We start from the raw sequence: 9,754 nt of genomic DNA on the forward strand, positions 1-9,754 counted from the left end.
CAGGAGGGACCAGTCACTGGAGAAGGATATCAGAGAAATCCTGATGGTAAGGTAGAGGGTCAGAGGAAAAGAGGACGATGTCCAGCGAGATGGATTGGCAAAGTGGCAGTATCAATGGGCTTAAGCGTGGTAAAAATTGTGAGGTTGGCCCAGGACTGGACAGTGCTTCATTCCGTTGTGTGTAGGGTCACTATGAGTCAGTACTGACTCGATGGCACCTAACAACAACAACAACAAATATGATGGCTGGAAGTGCTTCTCTGTGGTGAAGCATGTGGTGGTAGCTGATATTGATGTTGATATTCACAACTACTTTTCTAGGTATGCACCAGTCAGTCTGGAGCACAGCCGATCCTTTGAGATGATAAGTTCTGAAAAGAACTGATCACAGCATAAGTTGTTCTGGACAAAGATGCATGTTTCAGTGCATGTTTCCTCAAAATGGAAAATTCATCATTGCTTACGTAACATTTATAGAACTCAAGTAATGGAAAATTATTGTACCTAGCTTTCAGTTCATTATTGCTTTGCAGCTGAATGATTTCATGTTGTAAATTATCAGGCTACAATACCTGATTCAACATTAAAAGTTGTAGCAGAGATGTTCAATTCCATTTGTTTCCTTTTTCATGTCCTTGAATCTTTCATTCAATGCCTCACACATTCACCAGCATATTCAAATGTCCTAGAAGGCTTTTGTCCTTTCAGAGTGGAAAACTGTACTGTGTTATTTCTTTCAAGTTGCACTTTCCATCGCCTTAATTGAGCTTCAAATAATTTCATATTTGAAACCAGGGATCTGAGAAACTGGTTGGGGCCCAACAGCTTGGCACTCAACTCTGAGAATTACTTGGTAATGTCCATCATGAACACTAGATCATCCAGCCACTTGCTATCACTGAGTTCCCTGACAGGTTTTCTCTTCATCTCCATGAACTGCTTGACTTCGTTCCACTGTTTATAAAACCTCATTAGCATATATCCTCAACTCAGCCACTGCACTTCACAGTGATAAACCAGATCACTGGACTCAGAGTCAAGATCATTCAGTAACTCCTTAAACTACTGGCTGTTAAACCCTCTGCTTTTTACAAAATTTATGCACGACACTACTGTTGACATTACGTTGTTGAACTATAATGACTGTGCACAGACTGATACAGTGGTGTATAATTAAATCATGTGGATCAAGACTGAGATGATTCCATTTTCTTGACAAATACAATTAACCCTTTATGTAAGCCAACCATGGCTGGAGATCCATCTCTAGTAAGGCCATTTAACTTTTCAAATGTTAGCTCAAGTTTTTTCATTGATAAAACAAGTTCTCTCAAACAAGTCCTCACTTCTTGTAGTCCAATGCATGACTTCCAGTGACAGAAGTTCCTCTCATGTTTCAAACTCTGCAGTTCTCCAACGAACGAGTTGGGCAGTATTTGTTATGTACATTGTCTCATCACGAGAAAAATTGGAAATATCCTGCAGAATCTTTCAGTATTTTATCAATGTCTTGTGGTAAGTGACTAATCTGATCTGAGACAGTTCTCTGAGACACTGTAACAATTCTACTTTGTCTAGTACTAACAACTCCAAAACAGCTACCACACACTCTTTCACAAACTCCCTCTACATAAGACCTTTGAGATTAGCTCGCTCACTACCCAAGTTCTCTGAATAACTCCTCTGTCACAATTAGGCCTCATGAAAGTGTCTTGCTGTGATTCCAAACTCCACTGAACAGCATTGGTTTTAGCCAAACACATTTGGCCTTCCAATTTGTTGAGTTTAGCATGTTTTGAGCTGTAATGATACTCCAGATTGGCACAAACTAGGCACACAGGTGTGCCTTTGACTTCAACAAAATATAACCATTGGTCCATTTCTCTTGTAAAGATCAACACTTGGCATCAATTCTTCTTTTCTTTGCAGTCACCATTTGTAGGATGTCACACTACTTAAGTTTTCATTGTGTGTGCAGCCAGTGACATGATTATTTTGATTTGATTGCTGTTTTAATCCTGCCTCTTGGATTTGGAACACAGCCAATGTTTGAATTATCAACCCTAAAGGTCTTTTCTGTGTACTGTAATTTCCTTAATCTACATCTGAGATTCAATGTTTGCAAGGGTGTTGATCATGGATGTGTGGATAAAGATTGTATTGCAGTTATAGTCTTTGTCAACAAAGAAGTCAACAGCATCATCATCAATCATTGGAGTCAAGGTCATCAACAGCATCAGTAAACATCTCATCCCATCTCATCATCACTGGGTCGCCATGGTTTCGCCACAGTGTGTTAACACTTTTGCAACATGTACACTCCCAGCTTGCCTGGCATTGACTGTCCTCTGAGTCACCACAATACAAACAGACAGGCTATGAACAGCTGACAAGAAGCATTCATGTCTGTTCTGTCATGTAGTCTTATATGTCTTTTCTATCCCATAATGGGTGTTCCTTGCCTGTCCTTCAGAACTGATGTTATTATTATGATTCACTTAATATAAATTTATGTTGCTATGAAAAACCTCTTAGAGTAATTGAATTTTGAGTCCTGCCTGTGGTTGCTATGGCAGAGACAGACCAAATGATTTTTCGGGCTTCAATGGACTCAAGCATGGCAACAATAGTGAGGTTGGCCCAGGATCAGGCAGTGTTTCGTTCTGCTGTGCATAAGGCCGCTATGAGTCGGCACCAACTCAATGGCACCTAACAACAACAACAACATACGGTCCACAAGCCAGACATTTCCCACCCTTGCCTTGTTATTGTTGTTTTTAAGTGCTGTTGAGTCAGTTCCAACTCATAGCAACCCTGTATAGGGTTTCCGAGGAGTGGCTGGTGAGTTTGAACCTTGACCTTGTGGTTCAAACCTACCTTGGGGTTGACTGCTTATCTTATAGTGCCACACCAGGATGCAAATCAAAATAATAATGATATATCATCTTACACAAGCATTAAGAATGAAGTTTTAAAAAACCATAAACAACAAATGCTGGCAAGGGTGTGGAGAAACTGGTACCCCCTACATTGCTGGGGGGACTGTAAAATGGTTCAAGGACTCTGAAAAACGGTATGTCACTTCCTCAGAATGTTGGAAATAGAAATGCCTTATGATCCAGCAATTCCTCTTTTTGGTACATAGCCACAAGAAACATAAGTAAGGATATAAGTAGACATATACACACTGATGTTCATCACAACAGTTTTCACAATAGTGTCCATCAATGGAAGACTGGATAAACAAATGTTGGTACATACACACAATGGAATACTATGAAAAGCTGAAGAAAAATGAAAAAAAATTTTAAATACCTCTTAACATGGATGAACCGGGAGGACATTCTACTGAATTAAATTAGTCAGTCACAAAAGTCAAATATTTTATGGGACCATTATTGTAAAAGCTGAAGAAAATGTTTCCACATTAAAAGAAACATTCTTTGATAGTTATCAGGGATGTTAGGGAAGGGAGAGTAATTAAGTGGCTGGAAGGTAAACACATGTTAGTTCTCGTGAAGGGGAGGGCAACATGCAAGAAGGGTGAGGGTGGCAGAATACTAGTAAAGCTGGGTGAAATTAGAGAGAGGTATGCTTGAACTAAAGGGAATAGAGGTAAATAGTGATACATAACAAAACCTTGGAAAAACAGTATTATGTGTATAGATAAATGGATTGAATCATAAACTGAATGGAGGAAGGGAGGTAGTAAAGGAGAAAGTTGTTGTGGTGGTGAAGTGCCATCGAGTCTGTTCTGACCCATAGTGACCCTGTATAGGGTTTCCAAGGAACAACTAGTGAGCTTGAACCGCCGACCTTGCAGTTCAAATGGCTTTGCAGTGTGGCAGATTGGGATTTATTTACATATTCCACAAATTATAGTTTTAAAGAGGATATTTTGTACATTAATATTTGCCTTTCATGCAAACACAACTAGGAATATAATGGATCATAGCTGTTAAGTGTCATTGAGTCGGTTCCGACGCATAGTGACCCTGTAAGAGTTTCCAAGGAGTAGCTGGTGAATTTGAACCTCCAACCTTACAGTTCAAACTGACCTTAAGGCCGAGTGCTTTTCCTATAGTGCCATGCTAGGACTTTGTGGTGGAGCACACAGCAGGCAAAATGATGAAAACTTCCTATATATTATCAGCCGACTTAAGGCCATGGGACTGGGGACTCAGGACCCAGGACCATAGTCTCAGGAGACACCATGGTCAATTGGCATAACATGGACCACAAAGACAATGCTGCTTGGATGAATAATGTCTGAAATCTTGAAAGCACATGAATGGCCATCTAAGGTACAGGTACTGATCTCTCCATGTGTATGAAAGAAGAGTAATCAGACTTGAAGAGGCTTGGAATCAACTAGTCCAATGGACTAATGGAACAAGTGGACATCAGTTTCCACAACTCTAAGACTAGATGGTGCCCCGCTACCACTACCAACTGGTCTGTTAGAGGATCCTGGATTGAGTGGGAGAAAATGTGGAACAAAACTCAAAATTATTTAATAATAATAATAAAATAGGCCAGGTTTACTATTCAGAGAGAGATTGGAGGAAGCTGAGACTATGGCCCTCAATCACCCTTCTGGAAAGGGCTCACCTTCATGGCCCAATTTTCAGTCAAGCAGGAGACAAGTGTATAGAGAACAACTGCACTAGTAAGGTATTGTTGCTGTTGTTGTTAAGTGTTGTCAAGTCAGTTCTGACTCATAGGACCCTGTATAGGTTTTCTGAGGAGTGGTTGGTGAATTTGAACCACCAACCTTGCGGTTCAAACCGACCTTGCAATCCAACACATTAACCCACAGGGCCACACCAAGACTCCCACCAGGACTATACTCACCATGAAATAGCCAATCGTTCAAAATCAAGAGGGCAACATTTTCCCAAGAGCAAAGATGAGAAGGGCTAAGAATATGGCTGGAATGTAAATTGGAACCACAGGAGGAAGCGGAATAACTAGTTGCATGGAAGGGCTTCTAAACGTGGAGATGAAACGAAGTGTATGGTTTGTTGAATGCAAAGCTGATGATCTTGTCTGTAAACCTTTACTCAAATCATAATAAAAAGTTTAAAAAAAAAATTAAACTCTATGATTAAAAAAAAAAAAAAAAAAAGGTGAAGAAATTAGGTATAAATGGGCCCTGAGTCACCAAGCTTTTCTCTGGAGAGTGAGCCCTCAGATGTTGGGAGCTCTGCTTCCTTAGGTTGGCCTCTTTGGTTGGTCAGAAATTCTTTCTATTTCCACCTGCATACAAATCACATAGAGATTGGATTCTATGTTATTTCAATTCGTTTCTTTCTTTTTAGAAGTCTCCCTAATAAAACCTAATCACAGTGTTCTTCAAATAGTCTTACTTACACACATTCTGAAAGGATTCTGTAGTCTGGCACACATCTTATGTTGACAATTGTGGGATAAAAAATATAACTTTTCTCTAAGAATTTGACTTTTCCCTTGGTTCCCAAGTGGTAAGATCTAAAATCTTGGAATTTCCCCAGTGATTGAAGTGTTTCTGGTGAGGTTTCATATCAGACCTGAGGATTTAAGGTGCAGATTTGTGGGTGAGAGCTGGCCAGACTACAAAGGCAACTCTGTTAGTATCAGCTGATCTCAGAGAGTGGAGAGGGGGGCATGCTCAATCAATTGTTCCCATTCAGTGAAGCTCCAATACAGCCTCTAGTTATGAAAGTTCCATGAGCTTTCTGGTTGGAAAAAGATATCAACGCATCTGGGAGGTCTGTTGTTGTTAAGTGCTGTCAAGTCAGTTCCCACTATTAGCATCTGTGTATAGAGTTTCTGAAGGAGCTCTTGTGGTGTAGTGGTTACGAATCAGACTGTGAACTGCAAGGTCAGCAGTTCAAACCTACCAGTCGTTCCGCGAGAGAAAGATGAGGCTTTCTAAAGCTCCTGTAAAGATTTCTAGTCTCAGAAACCCTGTACAGGGTCGCTATGAGTTGGAACTGACTCCATGCCACATAACCACTAACCACCACCACCATAGGGATTCTGAGGCTGTTGGCTTTAAAATGTTGACATTGCAGTTGACAGTCCGGTGCTTATTGTACTGTACCACATCAGAACTTCATATGGGAGGGTAATATGCCTCTTTTGGGACCTGGAAACACCAGACTTCGCCCTTTGAAATTCTTTATTTGTATCTTTTTTGCTATAATGAAACTATAAGTTTAAGTATAGCATTTTCTATAGGTTCTGTAAGTCATTCTTGTGAATTATTGATTGTGAAGAAGTAGTGGGAATCAACAAGTTAAAGTGAAGGAGTATTAGGAATTCTAAATTTCTAGTAAGAAGCTCTGGTATCTTAGTGGTTGCATAATTGTGCTCATCAGGAACCTGGACCTGGACCAAAAGGCAGTTGTTCAAACAGAACACAGGAACACTGAGTGGCTTAAAATTAAGAAAGGTGTGTGAGAGGGTTGTATTCTTTCATCATACTTATTCAACCTGTATGCTGAGCAAATAATCTGAGAAACCAGGTTATATGAAGAAAAACGTGGCATCAGGATTGGAGAAAGACTCACTAACAGCCTATGATATGCAGATGATACAACCCTGTTTGCTGAAAGTGAAGAGGACTTAAAATATTTACTGATGAAAATCAAAGATCACAGCCTTCAGTAGGGATTGCATCTCAATGTAAAGAAAACAAAAATCCTTACCACTGGACCAATAAACAACATTCTTATCAATAGAAAAAAGATTGAAATTGTCAAAGACTTCATTTTGCTTGGACCAAGCATTAACACTCATGGAAGCAGCAGTCAAGAAATCAAATGACGTACTGCATTAGGCAAATCTATTACACAAGGCCTTTTTAAAGTGTTGAAGAGCAAAGATGTCAGCTTGAGGACTAAGGTGTGCCTGACCCAAGCCATGGTATTTTCAATAACCTCATATGCATGCGAAAGCTGGACAGTGAATAAGGAAGACTGTAGAAGAATGAATGCTTTGGAGTTATGGTATTGGAGGAGAATATTGAAAGTGCCATGGGCTGCCAATGGAATCAACAGATCTGTGTTGGAAGAAGTGCAGCCAGAGTGCTCCTTGGAGGCCAGGATGACTGAACTTCATCTCTCATACTTTAGACATATTGTCAGGAGGGACCAGTCACTGGAGAAGAATATCATGTTTGGTAAGGTAGTTGTTGTTGTTAGGTGCCATCGAGTCAGTACCAACTCATAGCGACCCTATGTACAACAAAATGAAACACTGCCCGGTCCTGGGCCAACCTCACAAATGTTGCCACGCTTGAGCCTATTGATGCTGCCACTTTGCCAATCCATCTCGCTGGAGGTCTTCCTCTTTTTCTCTGACCCTCCACCTTACCAAATAAGGCAAAGCGGCAGCATCAATGGGCTCAAGCGTGGCAACAATTGTGAGGTTGGCCCAGGACCGGGCAGTGTTTCATTCTGTTGTGCATAGGGTCACTATGAGTTGGTACCAACTTGATGGCACCTAACAACAACAACAAATGTGTAGACAGAAGGTCAGAAATGAGGAAGGCCCTGGGAATTCCTAACTTGTGGTTTGCATTATGAAGGCATAGAGGGAAAACTCCAAAGTTGTAGTCAGTGGATCAGAAATGAAGGTGGGGACTCCAAGTAAAGCCAGCTACGTTGAAGAAGTCCTACCCAGACTTAAGGGTGCTGTGAGTTAAACCATATTATACATAAAGAAAAAAAGAACCATATAAACAAGCCTGATTCTTGCAATAGAGGCCCCTTCACATTTTTAAGTCACCTTTAAGGAGCTCTGGTAGCGTAGGGGTTACGAATCGGGCTGCTAACCTTAAGGTTTGAAACTACCAAGATCGGCAGTTCAAGCTCATCAGTGGCTCCTTAGAAATCCTACACAGGGTCATTATGGGTCAGAGCCGACTAAATGGCACTTAACAACAACAACAACAAAGACATTCTAAGGGAGTGGTGGTTCCATACCATAATCACTGGACTGTGAACCACAAGGTCCACGGTTTGAGCTGCTCCATGGGAGAAAGCTGAAGCATTCTGCTCCAGCAAAGAGATTTTTAAAAGCCTGGGAAACCCTATACAGGGTCACTATGAGTCTGAACTAACTCAAAAGGAACTTAAAATGAGACATTCGAAACTGATAGCAAGCACAAAGACCATAAAAACAGCTAAGTGATAAGGGAAGAGCCTGCCCCACTTCCCCTGCTAATCTTCTTGTCACCAATAGTCTTCAAGCCAGGGCCCTGAGAGTGAGCCAGTTCTACCCTGATTAGAGAACATGTACCATAAGTGCTACCTTGTACTCTGATGAACCGTGGAACATTAAAACTCAAGCCAAGGACCAAAAGTTAACCAGAATTTCATGAGAGCTACTTGGACCCACTTTGAAAGTTAGGAATCCAACAGTGACTTCCGGGCCAAGTCCTAAACCTGTCCCTCTTGAATACTGCTTGCTATTTCCCAGAAATGTCATGAATATGCATAACTTCCTAATTCTCCTAAAGCTGAAAAAAAAAAAAACACACAAAAAAACACTGAATCCTTTGTTCAAGAAGGCAGTGCTTTGAAAATGATCTTTACTTATTACAAGTAATAAAACTGCTGTACTAAAATCCACATGACTCTAAGCCATTCTTAACATGAGAACAAGTGCGAATCCCCTGAGTTTGGCAACACACGTTTAGAAGTCTTAGGCAGACTTGGCAGTCCAGAAAGCTGTATTTTTTTTTTTTTTAACTTGTACTATCCAATCTAGTTCTAGGAGGGTAGGTCAGAGGAAGAAGAGCTGCATATGCAATTTGTGTCAGAAAAGACACACAGCAGAAGGGAACAGAATTAATAGTAGAAAGAATTTTACAATTTGAAATCAGAAAAATGAGATTTGATATGCACATGTAGAAATGTTTCAGTTGGGTTAATTTTGCTGTGCATATTCTCAACAGAAGAAAAAACAGTAAAATAAAATCAATTATTATTTTTTTTAATTCAAAGTTTTATGACTCCTTAATGTAAAAACAAAAGCTCTCTGGTAGCATAGTGGTTATGAGTCAGGCTGCTAATCTCGAAACTACGAGCAGTTCTACAGGAGAAAGATGAGGCTTTCTGCTCCTGTAAGGATTTACAGCCTCAGAAACCCTGTACAGGGTCATGATAAGTCAGAACCAACTCCACAGCAACATACCAACAAGCACTACCAATGTAACAACTTGAGTATACTGAACTACATCTCCCAGAGTTCCCTTTCTTATATGTTTCTGATAAGGATAGACCAAAATAGAGTCTTGAAGGTTTGGAGGTTGGAAATGAGGCAGCGACTATTTTGTAGCTCATACGTATTTGCGTCTGGCTTCTCTACTGACTTGCCTCCTTGACATGAGCTGATCTACTGCTCCACCTGCCACTGGATCCTCCTTCAGTCCCTCCAATTGACTCCTGGAATGGACTCGATTCCATGAAGAAGGACACCAGCCTTTCTTAGACCATTTAAGTTGGAGACTTTGAGAACTGATCAGGACTCCTCACTATTCTTATGAGATCTGACTCATGTTAGAAGGTCCCAGCTTTTCATCAAGCTCCACAATTTGACATCTATTTCTCCTTTCAACTGTCTACCTCTGAATGTTCAGCAGCAAATGCAAAGACAACTCCCCTATTGTTTTCGTTAGGTGCTGTTGAGTCAGTTCCAACTCAGTGACCCTGTCACAACAGAACAAAAACCTGCCAGATCATTTCGTCATCCTCATATTGGTTGT

The sequence above is a fragment of the Chrysochloris asiatica genome, unplaced genomic scaffold (assembly GCF_000296735.1).
Source record: "Chrysochloris asiatica unplaced genomic scaffold, ChrAsi1.0 scaffold00013, whole genome shotgun sequence".
Taxonomy (NCBI): Eukaryota; Metazoa; Chordata; class Mammalia; order Afrosoricida; family Chrysochloridae; genus Chrysochloris; species Chrysochloris asiatica.